Source organism: Pan troglodytes, chromosome 8 (assembly GCF_028858775.2).
Source record: "Pan troglodytes isolate AG18354 chromosome 8, NHGRI_mPanTro3-v2.0_pri, whole genome shotgun sequence".
NCBI lineage: Eukaryota > Metazoa > Chordata > Mammalia > Primates > Hominidae > Pan > Pan troglodytes.
The window spans coordinates 139,320,323-139,341,124 of NC_072406.2; the positions used below are offsets into that span (position 1 = coordinate 139,320,323).

Here is a 20,802-nt window from a genome sequence, read left to right on the forward strand (position 1 = left end):
GCTTCCCAGCCAAGGCAGGGCTCCCCCAAAGTTCATTCCCACTCTTGCAGTTTCACCTCGGGATGCTTCCGCAGAATTTCAGCGCCTAAGCAGACAAGGTCAAAGTAAACCGCTTCACCGCTGCTTCTGGCGCAGGGGCCCAGAGCGAGTGCAGCTCCCCAGCACAGACCAACAGCAGGAGAGGGGTCCGGGCGGGAGCCCTGGGCTGTAGATAAGCAAAACGCACCCATTTTCTCTCCTATTTACTCCAGAGGCACCTCTCCTCCCCCACTCCTGGCATCTCTTTATCACTGGCTCCCTCTCCCTGTGGCATATTTTTGGGTAGTAGAATGCTGAGGTCACAGGGAGCGGCTCTTTATCCAAGCAGTGGGGACATCAGCCTGGAGCCCTGAGCATGAACCAGCAAGATGCAGACTCTCGCTCTTGACTTTGGGCTCCAGGAGCTGCCCCGACCCCGGGCTGCCCGCGGGCTCCCTCCTCCCTCCTGCCCTCGCCCGCCAGCTCGCAGTCTCTTTAGGTCTGCAGCGTTGGTTGGTTTCCCACGCCTGTCCCGGTCTGACTCGGGCTGCCAGGCACCGGGAAGCCCTGCGGCGCCGACCCCAACCCGCAGCCCCGGGAAGGTGCCAACCCCAGCGAGTGGAGGAGACGAGCATTTCACGTGGGCATCTGCCTTCACTGCTGCTCGCGCCTCTCCTCAACGGCTGGCGTCAGGGCCCCTCTGTTCCAACTCATCCCCCCCCGAAGTTAATCAGCCGTACTTGTACTTTCCAGGGCGCTTTAGTTTGGAAAATACTTAAAAGCTTTGAAACCTTCCGGGGAGACGGCCGCCCCCAGATCTCCCAGTTTTGCCTGGCTAGGGCTTCGGGCGCTCACGAAGCTGTGGCGTCTGTCTGGAACCCACATCGCAGAGGCGCAGCCCCGCTCCTCCCTGACGTCGCCAAAGTTGCCAGACGCCCCTCAGCGACCCGGTCGCGCCAGATGCAGTTGCATAACCTTGCCCCCCACCTGCGACCGCACCGGGTCCGCTCCCGGCTGCACCGGGGTGTCCCGGCCCCGGGAGCCGCCGAGTTTCCGGCCAAGCCGGTTTGGGGCCGAGTGTGTGCGCCCGAGTCGGGGTCGGCGCCCGTCCGAGCGGTGCTCTGCCCGCGGCCAAGTACGACGGGCGCGGGGGCGCGGGAGGAGGGCACGCGGGGCTCCGCTTACCTTCCGCTGCTTACAGATAAGTCGAGGTCGATGCAGCGCCTGGCTCGGGCATGTCTCGCTGCGGACCCTGGCAAGCCTGGGGCGGCACGGAGCACTCCGGACAGGGCATCCGCGGCCAGACTCGCCGCGCTCACGCGGAGGAAGCCTCGGCTCCGGGGACTTGGCCCGCTGCGCGCCTGCTGCCCGCCCCCTCCACCGCTGCCGGCCCGGCCCTGCTGGCCCGGCCGGCCCCCGCGCCGCAGCTCGCGTCGCTCGCGTCCCTCCGGCCCCGCTTAGCGACGCGCGCGGGGAGGCAGCGGCTGGGCCAGCTCCGGGGACGCCCGCGCGCTCGCTTGCTCGCGACGCGGCGGAGCCAGCCACAGCCACCCGGCTTCGCGCTCCTCCGATGTCCTCATTTACTGCAATTGTCTTCGGCGAGATCTCAGAGCCAGGGCCAGGAGGCGGGGGCGGGGCGGAGGAGGGAGCAGGAGGGAAGTCCTTTCCGCTGCTCCAGGTCCCAGCTACTCCGCGGAGCCGGGCGGCCAGAGGCGAGGGCGCCCCAAGCCGCGCGCCTGCCGCCTGTGCGCCCGGCTGGCACCGAGGCGGGCGGAGCCCCGGGCCCCGCGGGGCGGAGGTGGGGCGGGGGCGGCGCGGGGCCGGGCCGGGCCGCGTGCGTGGGGTGGGGGGTAGGGAGGGAGTGGAGGAGCCCCCTCCCGCCGCCGCCAGAGCTGGAGGAGGAGGAGGAAGAGGAGGAGGAGGAGGTGGAAGGAGCTGCCGCCGGCTGCCGCCTGCGCGCGGGGCTCCGCCACAGCGCGTCCTCCGGGTTTCTGGGCTGCAGGCGGCGCTGCATGGCCCGGGAACTTGTTGAGTCTACCCTGGAGCCGCCTCCGGAGCAGCTGGCGGGCGGGGGACTCCGTGTGTTCTCTCAGGGATGGGGGGTCGCTGGGGACCCTGCTGCATGACTGTCTGCTGTGCCAGCCAGCCTGGCCCGGCGGGGCTTTGGGAAGCCAGGCGCGAAGGGTGCGTGTCTTGTAGGTGCCTGGCCGCTCACCTGCGGATGCTGCCTTGTAGAAGCTGGAGTTCGGGGATCCTTTCAGTGCTGGCTCCAACCTGGTGGCAGCCTCTCTACATGGGGACAGGAGGTCCTATGAGTGGCCTGAGGACTGAAGTGGGAGGGCCTGCCTGGTAATGTTGCGTGCTGACATTTAGGGACACTCCAGAGCAGGCGCCACTGCCACTCCTAGCCAGGAACCCTACCCCCCCTCCAGAGCACACACCACCCGTCAGCAGAAGCCACAGGGCGCAGAGGCTGAGTTCCTTTGTGGCAGAGTAGAATTCTCTTGGGAGAGGAAAAGACCTAGGATGCACACGGAGCTATCCCCGCCCTTAATTTCCCACCCACCAAAGAGTATTGGGTGTTTTGAGCTCAGAGCAGCAGACCCAGGGGCCCCTCTGATGCCTGTCAGGCCCTGGGGCCTGGGCCAGGGACTAAGCAGCCAGCCGAGTGCAGGGCTCCTGGCCCCCTGGATTTGCTCCTAGAACGTACTGTAAAATGTAAGTAGCCACATTTATTAGTCTGTTTCTCAGGAAAGGACAGAGAAGTAGTGGACCCCAGGGAAGGGACAGGCTTCGGAGAGGAAATTGGGAGGACAAATGGAAAGTCCCTTCACCCACCCACCTCTCCAGACACATCAGTGGGCAGTGAGACCTCTTTGCCTATACATCCCTGAGTCTCTGCACCTAGCACCAGCTCTGTGCCTGTGACCAAGCCATAGCTCCATCCTTGTTCGCTGAGCTGAACTGAGCCTATCACTGCCTTATAGAGTGTCTGTTTTTTATAAATGACTTTATACGAAATACCTTCTTTGTATGTGGATGCTTTGGGCAGTGTGTCCAGACATTTCAGAAGAAAAAAAAAATCTAAAATGTCATCTATTTCCCTCTTACCCCGCAGCATCCTTTGGTATACAATTTTGCCAGCCTTGGGGATCCAGATATGCCCAGGACGGGAGTCCTGAGCCTGTGTATCCAAACTCTGCCCACCTCACTCTTCTTGTTGTTCTTCTTAACTCAGATCCCCCAAGCCGATTTTCCAGCTTACCAGGGAGGCTGTTGGGAGCTGGCTGGAAAGAGATGCTTAATTATGTGTGAGCAGTATGGAAACTGCAGTCCCCTCTTCTGCCTGGAAGGGGCCTGGGAAGGGAATGTATAGGAGTTGGGGACGTTTAAAACCAGATAGGAGAAGTTGCCACTCTCCAGCGTGTTCCCTTGGGGATGTGCTGTTGCAGCTGTGGGCTCCAGTAATTTTCCCAGTGGTCTGGGGAACTTCTGTAAATCTTACTTTATTGGCAATCCATAAAATTGAAATCTGCCTTCCGTCTTTTAAAGTGATTGTAAATAAAGCTGCCAGGAAATTTGGGCATTGGGCTGGTAGTATCAGAAGGCTGAAGTTTTCCGGGACCAAGAGTGAAAACAGGTCAACATAAATGCATGCCCAGCAAGGCAGTGCTCAGCCACAGGTGGCACTGTGAACTGGCAAGAAAACAGCTCCAAGGACAGTGCTATCTCAGATTCGCATGATGTATAACTCCAGGAAGAAAATGGAAAGCCGTAATTGGCAGGTTAGAAAATCCACTTACATGAAGAGGAGAGTATAACGGAATTCTGTAGCATCATCAGGACTGCTTAGAGTTGTTCAATTGTGTAGTAGACTTACAGTTGTTTTGCTAAGTCTATTAAAATCATTGGCATCCCTTCTTTTTTTTTTTGAAGTGAGAAACCATTTACGTATTGTAGTACTTAAGTGCATGTCTTCAGCATCACAAATCAAAATATTGGTGAAAACTTGCCTCACCATACCTTTGGCTCTGGAGAGATATTCCACATGGGTGAGGTGTGTGTCATCATGCTCCAGGCTTTAAAGCAAGCATCATGCTGGGGGCTGGCTGGAGAGAAGGGACTTTCAGCCATCTTCCTGCCCACAGATCCCTCTTGCATTTTTTTTAATAGATGGGATGTAGGCATATTTTTAGGGTCTAGAATGAGTCAATATGCTCGGCTTCCTCAGGAAAAAAAAAAAGTGAAACTTGATAGATTCATTTTAGGAATCAATTGGTATTGGCTTTTTATATTTTGCTTAAGATTTTTGTTGAAAAAGATAGACTTGCAAAGGAGAAAATAGCTACTTTTCAAGTGGGATTTCCTAAAAGCAGAGGAATAAAAATAAGGGAAAGTTCAAGACAGCTAACTAAGCAAAATATCCACGTCTCTCTTCTTTTGCCTTCTTCTTGGAATTGTGCAGGGGTTGTACAGAGAATTGCTGGAATTCCACCCCTATGGTATAGTAAGTTTGAGGTCTCAATTTCCACATTAAAAAGTCAAGAATATAGAAGTCAAACATGTTCAAGAATGTTCGTAACAGGTTTATCTATATCTGTTCCAAATGGGAAATAATCCAAATACCAGTCAACAGTAGATAAAGATTTCTTGGTTCTTCGTATAGTGGAATACTAGACAGCAACCCAAAAGCACTAACTGCTGACATGCTTTGGCATGGAGGGCTTCTACAAAGGTGCAGAACAAAGGAAGCCAGACGCCCAGTGTTTATGACATGATTCCATTTAGATGAAGTCCAAGAATGCGACAAAGTTATCAATGGTGGAAAATATCAGAATGGGGATTACCTTTGAGGCATACTCGTTGCCCGGGACCACAGCAACTTCACTGGTGCTGGATCATTCTGTCTCTTGCACTAGTTGCTTATGCAGTTTTCCACCTATATAGAAATTCATGGAGATGTTTCCTGTCTCAGTGTGACCTCATTTGTCTGAGCATCATCACTGTGTCATTGCAATGTCCACATGCATGCTCCCCAATAACCCTTACCCCTCAGTGAACCAGCGTATCTGTCAGTGTGATTAACCTGTATCCTCTCCAGTGTGCAAGGCAGGAGAAGAGAAAAGTGTCTCCAAACTAGCAACTGCGGAAGAGGAGCCTTCCGGTTTAGCTACACAGCAGAACTTCCTTCTTTAGGAGACTGCCGATGAAACGCCTGCCCTCCCAACTGTCCGATGTCGCTGTGACAGAGCTCGCTATGGACGTGAATTTTTCTTTCCCATGTCTTTGTTACACGAAAGGGGTCCCGATCCAGATCCCAAGAGAGGGTTCTTGGATCTCACACAAGAAAGAACACAGGGCGAGTCCACAGTGCAAAGTGAAAACAAGTTTATTAAGAGAATAAAGTAGTGAAAGAACAGCTACTCCATAGACAGAGTGGGACATTCCCAAAAGTAAGAGGAGGAATGCGTCCAGCCTAGGTACAATCCTCATATATATGGGGAGCTCTGCTCTGCTACGAGGGTTTGTGATAAAGGATTAAATTTCTTAATTATTATATTTTGCAAGAATCGATATTATCTGTTTTTGTTTTTGTTTTTGTTTTTGTTTTGGAGACAGAGTTTCATTTTGTTGCCCAGGCTAGAGTGGCGTGATGTCAGTTTACTGCAACCTCCATCTCCCATGTTCAAGCAATTCTCGTGCCTCAGCCTCCTGAGTAACCTGTAACCACGCCTGGCTGATTTTTTGTATTTTAGTAGAAATGAGGTTTCACCATGTTGCCCAGGCTGGTCTCCAACTCCTCAGCTCAGGCAATCCACCCATCTCAGCCTCCCAAAGTGCTAAGATTACAGGCGTGAGCCATTGCACCCGATATTATTATCTTTAAAGTAAAATTAGGAACGCATTTGTTCTCAGGATGTCTGGATATTAGGACACTCCCAAGTCTGGGTCTGTTTAGTAAACATCACCAGTGTGTTCCCTTAACCTTAAACATCTAGAGGTGAGGAATGCCTAACTTTCTAAGAATGCAGTCCAGTAAGTCTCAGCCTCATTTCTCTAATCCTCACTCAAAATGGAGTCGCTGTGGTTCGGATGCCTCTGACATCTTCATATTCCAAAGAGACTCTTAGATGAGCCCAACCTAAGTCTGTGATGGGCAGGTTACACCCGCCAGTTCAGAAGCTGTGGTAGCAGATCAGCCAGTGCTCAACGCCTACGAGGGAAAAGTAACTCATATCGCCTTCGACCTGTAGGGTCGAGATCATTCCCTTGGGGACACTTTAGCCTTGTCTTTCAAGAACAAGACAGACACAATGCTCAAGGTGCCCCAGTGGGGCCTCCTTTTCTGCCAAGAAGCCCTGCAGGAAGGCTTTCTGCATCATTCCCCTTGTCATATTCTGCTCGAGCTTTCACTCTCCTCTTTCTGGGCTTATTTCTGGTTTAAGACTCTCGCTTTGTGTAAAGCCCCTTGCCTGTGGCTCTTCCACGGTCCTGGCAGCCGAGCCGTGTTTCCTTCTGGTGGGAACCAGAGCTGTTTCTGAGGTGCTGGTCCATGTTCCAGGGCCATGGCACTCCTCTGGCTTTCTTTTCCTTTCATGGTAAGAAACTAGAGATGGTTTATTGGCCTGAAATACAAATTTGTTTTGGAAAACCTGAGCATCGTGAGGACTCGTTGAGATCCCTGGCTTTCTATGATGCATCATTGTGAATCTGATTTATCCACAGAAATGGAAGGTTTTCCTTTTGAAAGAGAGGGAAGTAGCTCTAGGTTTTTGTTTTTTTCTAATGCTCCCTACAACTGAGGCAGTGATGTATGGGAATAAGGAAGAGCAGGTGTGCACTCTGGCTCTCCCCTCTCCCCTCACAATCCCTCATTTTCAGGGCTCTGAGCAGACCCCAAGGCTTTCCCCTCCCAACTGCAGCCTCTCCTTTCTTTTAGGCGGACTCCTGGGGAATGAAACAGAAACCCTTTATTTTGTTGACCTTTATTTGGTCAGTCTTGGGTGCTGGTTTCTGTAGGGTTTCTTACTATCCCATTCTCGTCACTGGGGAACCAACCTCTTCAGCACAGGTAGATGGCTCAATGGGCTTGTCTTAATCCTTGCTGGTAAGGCCACCAGTCTCATTGAGCCTGCTGAAGCCACCTTCTCATAAAGCGGCTGACATGCCCACAGAGAGTGACACTTCTGATCAGAACTAGGGCAGGAAGGGGCCAGGCATGGTGGCTTATGCCTGTAATCCGAGCATTTTGGGAGGCCAAGGCGGGCAGATTGCTTGAGCTCAGGAGTTCGAGACCAGCCTGGCCACTATGGTGAAAGCTTGTCTCTACTAAAAATAGGAAAATTAGCCAGGCATAGTGGCTCATGACTGTAATCCCAGCTAGTCGGTAAGCTGAGGCAGTAGAATCACTTGAACCTGGGAGGTGAAGGTTGCAGTGAGCCAAGATCGCGCCATGGCATTCCAGCCCGGGTGACAGAGCGAGACTCTGTCTCCAAAAAAAAAAAAGAACTAGGACAGGAAGGGGTAAGAATGGATTTCACACTTGAGTTTCCACCCACCAGTGCTGTGTGCTGGTGCTGGAGCTACTGGCTGCCCTTCCCAGGCCTTCTGCCCCGGTGCACAGGAGGCTTTTCTTTAGGGAGCCACTGCAGGGAGGCCTGCAGTCTTCTCCCAGCTGGGGGGGGTGTAGGAACTTCCTTGTTTGCCCTCCATCCCCACCTTAGGTTCCACAGGCATGGAAGAGGGATGGGGTAAAGGGGAAGGCAAGGAACATGGAAGCCTCCTTGTTGTACTTTTTTCCTTCCCCAAGACCTGACTGAATATGAGACTTCGATGAGAATGATGCTCCGCTTCGGTTGTGCGCCTCCAGGGTGGCAGGTACTCGGTCCATTGTGGATTATATACTTTGGTTCTTACCAGATAACTGGGCACTCGATACTGTTAAACTGTCTCCACGGATGTGGATCAGAGAATGTAAATGATCTCTCCAAGGTCACACAGCTAGGAAGGGGTGGAGCCTGGATTCAAATCCAGTTCTGTCTGATGCAACCAGAGGACAGATTCTGACCAAAAATGCCAACTGCTCATGCCAGGCTCTCAGGAAACTGATGCTGCATCCAGGCTGGCTGGAGAGTAGCTTTGACCAGCATTCTTTTGTCGTCATTAGCCGTCCCTAATTATCTCACTGTATTAGTTACACTTTGAAATAAAAACAGGCACTGAAACAGCAATATACTCAAATCATTTTGCATTTCGATAGCACTCTAAGCTTCCCCAATATAATTTCAGTGATATTCTCACGTTTTCTTCGTTGAATAACAGCTATTAAAATGATTCATCACAATATACGTATCCCATCTATACCACAAGAGGCCACTTCACACCCTTCTGGTGCCATGTATAATGGCATTGTATTACCATTGCCTTTTGATTATCTTGAACACCTCTTTGGTGCTGTCATTTGCTGAGATTCAGTCATAGTGGACAGGATATGTGTTTTTATTTTTTTTAAAGATGACTAACACACGGTGCATATAATTCTAATTACCTACCCTTGACATTTTATGCGCTTAGTGCAATAAATTATTTTGCTAGTTTGGTCTAAGAATTGACGACCTGACTTTAGATGTATTTATTTCGCAGCGTGGCTCATGTGTGATGTGATAGCAAGCTATGAAACATTGGAAAGCAAGCATTTTATTCTTAAACACCAAGTTCCAAATGGGAAAAGTACAGAATTAAAAATAAAAAAATCTCTAGTTATGTTTGATGACCTCTGAGGGCACACAGACTGTCAGTTCCATGTTTTCCGTAAACGTTTTTTTTTTTTTTCATATTATTGAGTCTTTGGAGAATTAAACAGTCTTCGCTTTAATTGCACTGCACGGTAGGGCTGCGGATCTCCCCATGTCCAATTCACCTAATTTGTGTTTTGGCACATTCTGCAGCTGTGCCATACTCTAAATGTGTGTGCACCCCTCACTTCGGGGTTCTCATATATTAGTCCACTAACTAAAGTTAAAGTAAAAAATCAAAAACTTATTTTAAGACATTTCTTACACAATTTTGATTTTTTTTTTTTTTGAGATTCAAAGAAAGGCAGGGAATTTGGCTTGTAAATGTTGCTTAATGTTTTTTTCTCTTTTTAGAAACTCCAGTGTCCATAGTTTAAAGTGAATATGGCTAGAATGTTGTACAAACGCTCCTGGCTTCATCTACATCCCTGTATCTCGGCAGTCACAGCTCCCTGGCACCTTCTCCCCCTTGCCTGGACGGAGGCCTCTGAGTGATCTCCTAGGCCTTCCTAGATTGAGAGGGGAAAGGGAAGATCTTAAGATTCCAGAATATTCATTTGATTTAAGCGAGGGAGGAAAATCCTACAGAGCTTTTTCCCATTTGTGTTCATTTATTGGCTGTTTCCGTGGATTCGAGAAAGAAACTTGAAAATCTGTTTTGTTTTGTTTGGTTTTGTTTGGTTTGGTTTTGAGATGGAGTCTCACTCTGTCACCCAGGCTGGAGTGCAGTGATGTGATGTTGGTTCACTGCAACCTCTGCCTGCCAGGTTCAAGCAATTCTCCTGCCTCAGCCTCCTGAGTAGCTGGGATTACAGGCATGCGCCACCACACCCAGCTAATCTTTGTATTTTTAGTGGACTTGGGGTTTCACCATGTTGGCCAGGCTGGTCTCAAACTCCTGACCTCAAGCAATCCACCTGCCTCAGTCTCCCAAAGTGCTGGGATCACTGGCGTGAGCCACCGTGCCTGACCATTTTTAAAAAAAAAAAATAGAGATGGGCGTTTGGAAACTGAGTCACTCAAAAGGTGAAGTAGCTTTGTCCCACAGATCTGTTACTCAGTATAAAGTTGAAAGGAAACCTAAATTCATTTTATTTGTGTTTCCAGTGTGCATCCCAGACATTTGTTTCAGAATTTGTTAAACATTGAAGAAGATCACCTAGGGTTGAGTAGGTAAGAAGTAAATGTGGGTTTGAGAGGCCGTGATAGCCGATACCCTCAATGGCTGCTCTTGGCCTGTTGGACAAGCCATCCTTGCACATGACTTGCTATCCTATGACCCGCCTCCAGATCAGTCACCCTCCCCATTTGACTGTGGGTGGCCTGGCTCTGTTCGATGACCATGAGCAATAAAGTTACCCTTTCATTACCATGCCTTGGGCTATCTGAGCTGGATGCCCCTAAGTTCTAATAGAAAATAACATTTATTGATGGTTTTTTTTTTCTTCTCTGAACCCAAATATGACAATGAGGAAATTTATTTTAAAGGTACTGATTTTTTCCTTCCCCACAGAGTAAATATTGTCACATGGAACTGCTGATGATACTTCTGAGTCCCTTAAAATAAGACTTGTGATTCATTCACACCATGAAAATGGTAGAGAACCAACATCTTCACCTTCAGATTCTTACGTTATTGGCTCTTTCCTTTTTGGTCCGTGGGTGTTAATGAACATTTTCACTCTGGAGCTTTCTCTGCTTCCGACTACAGCGTGGATGAAGGAGTGCAGCTTCTGGCCTGCCTGGTTCATCCTCTGGGTCTCTCAGCCCTGGGATTTCCACGTTCCATCTCTGTTGTGGTGGGCGAGTTGCATGATGCACTCAATTTGATATTTTACAGAACCTCTACTGAGAAAATAGGGTAAGCAGATTAAAGCTGAACTCAGACACGTGTTTGGCAACCACCCACTCTTGATGGCGTAAGTGGATGGAGGCAGGTGGCCACAGCAAACACCATGTGGCTTTACGAAGAAATATTCCTCTTCCATACATTAGGCCTGTGTAAAGTTCCTTGTTGGACTTTTGCTTCTTCGATGACAATACATATTTTGTTAGTATTTAAAGGACATTTTTAAACATTGCTGAAGTGCAATCAGCTTAAATTGCGATTCATATGACAAGTGTTGAAACAGGGTGATGTTTGCCATGAAATTTAAATAAGCTCCGTTAAAGCAGAAATATCTATATACCATGTAAGACACAATGGTCTCCCATAGCCTGCCCCTGTTCTTTATTTCTTGACAAGCATGAATAGTCTGTTTGAATACAGAGTAGAGTCAGTTATTGTAAAAGAGTTATCATCTATGGGTATAATGCACTTTAAGCAAACTCTTTACATGCAAATATGACTTATCAACAAGTAAACCTTACCAAATAAATGCTCATTTTGATTAAGGCTACCTTCAGATAACCACTGTTTATCATGCACTTAGAGGGATTCAGTTTTCCAAAATAATTTAAAAGGTGACTTTTTAGAACATCCTCTATTACATTGTCATCTACCATATATTCTTCTTCTCTTTTTTTTTTTTTTTTTGCGACAGAGTCTCACTGTTGCCCAGGCTATAGTGCAGTGGTGCAAGCTCAGCTCACTGCAACCTCCACCTCCCAAACTCAAGCAATTCTGGTGCCTCAGCCTCCCGAGTAGCTGGGATTACAGGCACCCGCCACCATGCCCAGCTAATTTTTTTATTTTTAGTAGAGACAGGGTTTTGCCATGTTGGCCAGGCTGGTCTCAAACTCGTGACCTCAAGTGATCTGCCCACCTCGGCCTCCCAAAGTGCTGGGATTAAAGGCGTGAGCCACCACGGCCGGCCTACTGTATATTCTTATATATACGTGTGTATAAGAATATGCATTTACTTAATACGCTACCAATGTACAGAATTGTTTGTTGTGGATTTCTGCACATGTTCCTTGGGTAAGAGAGTCTTGATGGGATTTGCGCTGTGAGAGCAGAACTTAGGTGATCTATGTTCTCCAAAGTCCCCCTCCACCTCCTGGATGGCATTTATTCAGTAGAATCCGAGCTCAATAAATAAAGAACCTTGTGTACTTCCCAAAGAGCCAGACACTGTGTTAGCTGCTTTATACATACATCTCTTAATTTTCATTTTTTGACAACATTATGAACTATGAAATGTTGATAGGATATGAAAAATCAAGAGCTGGTCTTACGGAATAGTGCAGGATTCCTTCCCTGCTCCATTTTTCAAAGCTTTGCTCCGTTGGAACTTAACAATGTGCTGTCTTTCAGTACGTCTGAAGGTCTTTTTCAATTTAAATCAGTTTATTCCTGTTTTTACCATATCCAGCACCCTGCTACTCCTAATATAAACAGACTTAGTGGCCTATTAAGTATTTTACTTCTAATGCTTTTGAGTTTCTTCTTGGCGGTGGAGGTGTAATCTCTCCCAAAACCTGCCTGCACTTCACAGAGAATAGGACCGCAATTGCCAGAAGAAACTGAACCTTTGTGGGGGAAAAAGAAAAATACAGCCTTCCCTCATTCTCCAGTCTTAATTGAGCCAACTCAATTTATGCCAACCAGTTCTTGCTGGTCATAGTTCTAGAGCTTTATGAGAATTAAATCCTGATCTCACCTTAATCCTCCTAAAATCTCCGTGAAACTGGGCACTGTTATCAGCACCATTGTGAAATGAGGCAGCAAGTACAGGGCAGTCCCTAAATGTGACTAAGTCAGGAATCTTATGTAGAAAGCTTACAAGGAAGTTGGGGGGTGATTAGGAATTGTCTCCAGAAATACCAGATAAACAGTTCAAATTTTAGTGAAGCAAAAGATAGGCATATTTTGGCCTTGTTTAACTTGTACCTGAATGTACCAATAACACTTTTGGAAGACTTGGGCGTACTCTTCCTCTTTTCCCAGGAAAATGGGAGAGTATTCATTCCTGTACATGTTGAGAACATGGACAATTCTCACATTTTAGGATTGTCTTAATAGGCAACTGACTTTATTATCTACGTGTTGATTGAAAGAATAGCTCATAGCAGGTGTTAAAAGTTTTTCCTAAAGAGCTACATTATCAATATTTTGGACTTTGAAGGCCATAACATCGTAACATTTCAAAGGTCATGAAAACCCAGCTCTGCTGGTGAAGCAGGAAAGCAGCTGTAGAGAATATGTAGACAAATGGGCAACTACTGAGTTCCAACAAAACTTTATTTACAAAACCAGGAGGTGGGCCAGATTTGGTCCACAGGCTATAGTTTTATGACCCCTGGCTTATAGCATAAGTTGTTGGACAGAATTTTGATACCATATGTAGACCCAAATTTTAGGAATGAATTGATGCGTTTGATTGATCACAGGAGAATTCAGTGTTTTTCCCCTTTGCTTCTTACATACGCTAAGATTGTAGGCTCACCCGGCCTCCTCTGCGATTTGGGCAGAATTAGAGCAGTATATCCTATCAAGAATTACTTCTGGCAGGGGATATGGTGAAGGGGCCATTCATCTGTTAGTATTTGAGTAAGAAACAGTTCCATACAAACAATTGGGAATAGTAATGTCTCTGTCATTGTGAAACGGAAGAATTTTGCTGTCTTAGTTATGGGAATGCTCCAGTTATGGGAACTAAAGTGCAGTAATTGCTTTAAATGGATGGTCATATATGTTTGGCTCCTTAGTCCAATAATTTTATTCACCACGTTCCCCTGAGAGAAGACTTGACAAGACAATCCTGGACAGTCAGCATTGGATTTTCATCTCTAGCTGATTGATTTAGTATTTCGTGCAACCCAATGGAGTATCTTTGCTGTAGGGTTTTAATACTGGAGCTATTATGATGACTGATGTAATTTAGTTTCCTGTATTGATGGTTTCCAAATAATTGAGATGAATAGTTAAGTTTCTATAATTGTTCTCTGTAACCATATGAAAAATGATTATGTATTAGCTTAACATGAGTTTTTTCACTAAAATAAAAATCAATAATCAGTTGGTTATCCTTTTGAATATTATATTTAATGCCTCAGATTTGAATATTATCAGGAAGCCAAGATTTCAAGACCCCGTTTCATTTTTTTAAAAACATGACCAAATGTGACATAGTGAACATTGAGATCACTGAGCTTCATTGTGGATTAGCACCCCACTTTCAAATTTGTCAACACGATATCATCTGTTAGATGATATCTAACGTTGAGATGTTCTCTAAGATAATAACGTTGAGATATTCTCTAAAGACCTAGGATAAAGTTCTAATTTAATTTCCTATTGCAGTATTTTTGTGTTGCCTGTCATTAAGACTGTGGAGCTTCCTTATTAATTAAATTTAGTTCACTGTGTATATTGCTACCACTTACCAAGTGGTCGTTAATACAGCCTCTCTTAGGTGATGGCTTTTTGTTTACCTAGCGATGAAAAGCTTAACCTACACTGCATTTTTTTCATGTGTGTTTAACCGAAGGAAACATCTTTGAATTTATCTTCTCACTGCATAACTGGAAACACTGAAATTTATTTGATGATCCAGAATCAGTTCCTTGGTTTTTAACTTTATTTCCATCCACAACAAGTGGCAGCTTTGAGAAGGTTTCATGTTCTTTACACTGAGATTCCAGTGGATGAGTCTGAATGTTTAACTCCCAGAAGTTAGGAGAAGATTGAGCTTGCTTTTGGAGTTTAAGAATGAAAATGCAAGTGCATGTGCCAATTTTAGGGCCTAAGTTGGATTTTCATAAAATAAAGCAAAATCTGAGGTCACCCTGTGTGGGAAAACCTCATCCGAGATTGGAGATTGAAAATAGGAGCAAGGGCCAGAAGTAGCCACCTGGAGAGCAGAGCTAAGGACTGGGTGGTGCCTGTGTGTCCTTTGGGCACCTGGTGACTTTCAGGACATCATAGACGCAAGGGTGAGGGCCCATCTCATCCTTACTGTCAGAGGCAACAGTACAGCCCTGGGGTGTATTTCACATTATACCACTAGAGCTGGGTGCTTAAAGGGCATCATCAAATCCATTTTTCTTTCCTTGAGTGGAGCTGCCTTTCATTTGTAAATGATGGATTTGAAAAATGGACAAGTAGTGAAAATGCAGGAAAATGATTCACATCAGTAGGTGCTCCAGCAGATGTGGAGTAAAAATCAACATGTCCCACAAATGGGCAATTAAAGGTTACACATAGAATTTATGGAAAGAACTTTGGAGTGTCCCAGGGATTGCAAAGGTGGTTATAAATGCATGTGCTCACCTCTTCCTGTTAGCACACACACCTAAATACGCAGAATCTCTCAGCAGAGACATTCCGTTGAGAGCCTACTTAATAAACCTCATTTTAATTTTATTCACCTTAGTAAGGCTGCAGGAGTTGGTAAGTCCCGTGGACTTGGAGACTTAGGTTAAGGGAATTCCAAACTTGACTGCTAGGCTGCTGGTACAAATCATCTTTCTCTCTTTCTAGTCACCTGGATACATTACGATGCGATGCCAGACTTCCCCAAAACCCCAATCAAGAAATAAGAAAAGATTTTTCTCCATTTCCTGGTTCCCTCACAGTGAGAATGAGATTTTTTATGAAGTCTTACATTTGGTGGTTATTGGCCCATTACCTATGGAAACCGCTGTGAAGACCTCACAGTGCTGCCATCAGCAGGCGCTGTGGCCTTCGGCGGTGCCACATAAGGTGGCCCCAGTGCTCATCCCAGGAAGAATGGCCCCTGCTTGTCTCGGCAAATGACTCCCACGGAAGCTGTGGAGAGCCACGAAGGTGGCAGGCGGCATTAGAGGGGCTGTAAAGGGACCGATGCCTGAGAATTTCTTCTGCAGGATGTAGAACCGTGTGCATTTGGATGATAATGCAGTCAGAGGAGGGCTTCCTGTGATTACGGTGGAATAACTCTCAGGCTGAGCCCGGGAAACCAGGAAATGCACGTCTACCAGGAGCCGAAGCAGAGGGGTTTCTTTTTCCCTCTTGCTCTGTCTCGTTGAACCTTGGTTCTTCTATCTGTCCCTGCGTCCTGCCTCTGAGCCACTGCCTGTTCCCTGGGTGGCTCCAGCCATGGACTGCATGGGTGCCAGGCACATAGCTGGTGACTCTGCCCCTCTGGTGAGTGCAGCATGGCCTCTGCTCTCTCCCCCTGCCTCTTTTTGTTTTCCTTCTCTGAGGGTTCCTCAGCCTCATGAAGTTTAAAGCCTAATGCAGATCCTCTCCCTCCGCTGCATTGTTCTAGGTGTTACTGAATTTCTCCAAAGAGAAAAATAAAAACTCAGAATATTCTTGCGACTGATTTCTGAATGTGACACATGGCGTAATGACTTAAACGTATTACAGCCAGCAGCTCTTGGTATAGGACCCATGATATTATATTTTGTTTAGCATTTTGTTGTACTTTATTATTTTATTGTCTTTGTTTTATTTATAACACTTTACATCCACCCTTTGCACAGAGTTTTAAGTGTACGTTACGGTACTGTTAACTCTGGGTACGATGTTGTGCAGCAGATGTCTAGAACTTACTCATCTTGCGGAAGTGAAACTGTACAACTGTGTCAGTGATCCTTCGTAAAGCCTTAGCTGGGCTGCTGAGTCCCGCACACTCTAACTGCAGGAAGAGCAGCTAAGGAAAGCCAAGTGCAACTTGCCAGACAGATGGGATTTTCATGTCTCATCTATCAGGCAGGACATTGTCTCAGTGTACTCAGCAGACTCCTAGACTCGGGTTCTGGGCTGATGCTGTCAGACATCATAAAATGAGAGACACTCCTCTCAGCCATGCTCCTAATACCCCTGATAAGCATGCTCCTAATTCATCTACTGCCCTTAGCAAAGCTGCCGTTTGTGTCTCCGATTTGGTGTCTTTATAGACATCGCCATCCCCTGTTAGTGAATTTGGGGTCTTGAGACGTCATCTGATGAGGACCTGCTGTTTCACAGAGGAAATATAGCTGTCTGTGTGCTTTTTATTATTGTCATGTTTGCTGCTGACATTTCACAGCTTTCATTTATTGAATTTTGAAGACATTGATTTTTTTCTTCATAGCAGAAATTATGGATCAGATAATTGGCCAAATAAGAAAAATTCAGACAGCATTGTTTTTCTAAATATACTGAAAATAACGCATGTACCTGGTGAAAAGTGAAGATGTCATGGCAGAGGGTCCAGCCCTGCTGTCCAGGCCACCCCCGGGATGGGAGCCCTGAATCCTCATGGGATGTGCGCTGAGATACAAGGAGGTCTCTGCACACACCTGCCTTTCCCCGCTGCTGGACTCTTGCAAATCATTTCCTGTGAGTGTCAGCCAGCCCACTGCATGTTCTGAAAGCTCTGCAGAGTGCGCCAATATTCCAGAGTTTCAAAGTAGTGCCCTTTGAAAAGATTTAAACCTGCAAATAAAATTAAATTTGCATTTGAGAATACAATGTGTTTTCCTTCTTGAAGGACTCAATGCTTTGGAGAATAAGCATATATTACAAAATTATTCAATCACCCATCACAAGTGGGTGTGTCATTCCGGCTCTGTGCATCCTTTCAATGACTCCGAGGATGATATCCTCACGGAAGCAGAGTTATTTAACCCCAGTTCACTGATTTCTCAGAGTTGTTTACAAGGCGGCTTTCCGTGATGTGTCTGCTTGGGTAAGGCATTAAATTATTTCAAGAATCATTTTGGTCTTTGCTCTCAAGTAAAAGTGGTTTTAGAAGGAAACTTCTACCTGGCCATCGTGTGACAACACTGGCTGCATATCAAGAAAAGTGAGACTTTATTTTTTGCACATGATTTTATACTCATGTATGCTTGAAGGAATATGCAAGCGTCGTGAGATCTAATCCATACAGAAGTTGAGAATGTGTTTCCATTAGAAGGTAAAGAGCCTCTAGTATTCAAAGCCTTTGATTCAGCGGGCAGGTGCGAACGGTGGAGGACTGTGCTTCTCGCTTGCAGACACCTTGATTTATTTTTCTTTAGCTCCCTCTGTGCTTTCAGGGAGCCTGCGTGAGTTAAGCCTCTCCTTGTAGTGATTTCACGATGCCCAGCAAGGCCGAAGCTCTCATTTCCTTTAGGAGTGTTGTTTTTTTTTTACTCAATGAAGGATGAATTTTCTAAATCCATAATTATACCTGTCCATGATGGCAGCTTCTCTGTTAAGGGCTTGGAAAGTACCTTGTTAATTACTTGACTTATTTTGTCAACATTTTTTCATTCCCACTCTCCCCACCCCTTGCCAAAAAAAAAAAAAAAGGATGGAGAATCTCATTTTTGCTTCAGCGTCTCTTCTGTGATGATTTCTTGCTTCTTCAATTGACGTTTGGAAAAATGTTTTCATTTAAACAACCTCTCTATTTAAAAAATTTAACAGTAATACCTGCTTTTTGTAATGAGTGAAGATAATACAATAAGGATGTATGAAGTCAAAGCTAATCATTCTTCTCCCCCACCCCCTTTCTATCCATCCCCTTTAGATTACTCAGTAATGTCAACAGCTTGCTGTATGTCTTTAGACACCTTACTTCTTGTTTGTGTGTACCCATGAAAGCTTTTATGTGCATAGATATTTCTTTTACATGTATTTCAAAAAGCTCAGAATATTGTTGGGAAGGGAAGAGAGAGAAAGATGTTTTCTTTGATTTTTAAGACAGTACTTGGAAGTTAAGTGTGGGCATCAGTGTAAGTAAGAAGTAGGATGCTAGAGACAGAAAGAACAAGATGGGTAGTTTTTCTTTTTATTCAAAGCAATCAGTGATATGTTCTAATGCTTTGGAAAGGTTCTATGCCTAGAATGTTCCCAAGAAAGGTCTGATTTATTCTTCATAAAGTACTTTTGTGTACTTCTGAGCTAGGGTGGAATTTACATGATTTGGAATCATTTTTGGGGGTGTTTTTCAAATGTTTGATTGGAATAGTGATAAGTTCTCTTTAAAGAGATTGATCACGTGAGATTGGGTAACACCTAGATGAACAGAATGAAAAATGTTTCCCTATAGCAGTGCTTTCAGAAACGTGAATACATTAATGTACACCAAGCATTTGTAGAAGTGGGATTAGGGCTCAGCATTACAGTGTTTTCCTAACTTTCCTTACTCACAGGCTCCTTATTTATTTATTTTTTGTTAGGCTGCCGTGGCCAGCATTCCAGGAAACACACTTTGGGAAATGATGCCCCTTTGGCTGTGTAGTGCACAAGGGGCTGTGAGCTTCCCCCGTAGACGTTTCTGCCTTATTCCAGCTGATCGGTAATATTCACCAGCATCATTTCATTCTTTTTTTTAAGACGGAGTCTTGCTCTGTCGCCCAGGCTGGAGTGCAGTGGCGCCATCTCAGCTCACTGCAAGCTCCGCCTCCCGGGTTCACGCCATTCTCCTGCCTCAGCCTCTCAAGTAGCTGGGACTACAGGCACCCGCCACCATGCCTGGCTAATTTTTTTGTATTTTTTTTCTTTAGCAGAGACAAGGTTTCACTATGTTAGCCAGGATGGTCTCAATCACCTGACCTCGTGATCCACTCGCCTCGGCCTCCCAAAGTGCTGGGGTTACAGGTGTGAGCCACCGCGCCCGGCCTTTTTTTCACTTTTAAATCAAAACAGATCATTCATACAAGAGAAGAAATACATATGTAGAGATGACAAATCATTCAGTGGGCCTCTCTGTAATGCTTCCCGCTCCAGTCCCTGAGTAGCTGCCCCCGCCCAGCTGTGCACTTCTTCTTCTTTGTGATGTGGTCTCTACACAGATTTGGGATTCATTTTCCCTCGCTTCTCTTTTTAGTTTTACCACATATTAATGTATCCTTAAACAATATGTTCTTAAGCCTTGCTTCCTTTTGCCGTTTATAGAAGCAGAGTCAAACAATATATATTTTTCCATGACATGCTTTTAGCTTTCAGCACTGTGGTTTTGCAGTCTCTCCAGGTTGATGGGTGCAGCTGTGGTCCATTCGTTTTCTTAGCTGAATAATACTCCTGTTGTAGGAATAGATGGCAGCAGGCGTAACCCCTCTTCATGGATGGGTACCTGGGTGATGCCAGTGTTTGCTAGTAGGACAGCGTGTTAGATCCTGCATTTAGCGATCTCCAGGCACACCTGCGGGAGAGCGCCTCCAGGAAACACACCCCGGGGTAGGATTGCCAGGCCAGCAGGTGCTTAAGGCAGATGATTACCTTAGGGAAACAGAGGCCCCCAGTGTTTCTTAGGCTTCAGAAGTGTGGTCTACACAGCAATAGTAATATGAAGACTCAGCTACCGTGATTCCTTCTCAGCCACTCCTCCTCTTTTCCTAACCCAGAATCATATTTATGATATTGTCATTTTAAACATATGCGTGTAGTTTCTATGTGATGGAATATGGTAGTGAGAATCTAAGTATCCAGCCTGGTCACCCGCTCCTTTCCGCCTCACGTGCAGGATGGTTGCCCTCATTTAATCATCGTGTACAGTCTCCCTCGGGCAACCTGAGCCCTGCATCTGTTTCACCCAGGGCCTCCCTTTGGTTCTCGTTTTGTTCTTTGCCTCTTCCAGGACTCCTGCCTGCCTTCCTGCCTTGCTATCAGCCTTCTTTAGAATACATGCCCATCCACGTTCCACACCCAATGGACAGCTTGTGTAATCATGTTCTCCCACATCCCTAGGAGTCCTGGGATCCGTGAGTGGCTGTTTGTAAATCTCAGGAAGCTTTCCCTGTCTTCCTGCCCTGCCCTGTCCCCTGGTCCACTGGCCTCGGGTTTCCTGCAGCATCCATGGAGCACTGGGGAAGACCCAGCCACACAGCTCCATGTGATCCCTCTGTGGTCCGCCTGGTGCTACTACTGAAAGGAGGGTCTCTGTTACTTGGCGCTAAGCATGGCAGTTCCAGTTCCCACGGATAGCCAGGGCATCTAACCAAGATAATTTAGAGCAGAAGCTGTAGCTACATTCTGTACCTGTTTATCTTGAGTCCCTGCTAGCAGGTACCAATAATGATGGATTGTGAACAAACAGCTCTGCCTTGTTTTTTAGACCCTGAAATAGACAGGTTGGCTTTGATAATGCTT

General features: G+C 46.4%; 2 protein-coding genes across 9 annotated transcripts in view; one reads left to right on the plus strand and one right to left on the minus strand.

The window, feature by feature from the left end:
* The window catches only part of INSYN2A (inhibitory synaptic factor 2A), a 60,594-nt gene extending 59,303 nt beyond the window's left edge, over positions 1 to 1,291 (minus strand). For both annotated transcript variants that reach the window (XM_009459501.4, XM_009459504.4), the window contains exon 1: positions 1,204 to 1,291. The gene's annotated coding sequence lies outside the window, so the exon portion shown is untranslated. The remainder of the gene's footprint in view (positions 1 to 1,203) is intronic.
* DOCK1 (dedicator of cytokinesis 1) overlaps positions 1 to 20,802 on the plus strand; it is a 585,238-nt gene that overhangs the window by 294,082 nt on the left and 270,354 nt on the right. The window lies entirely within an intron of this gene.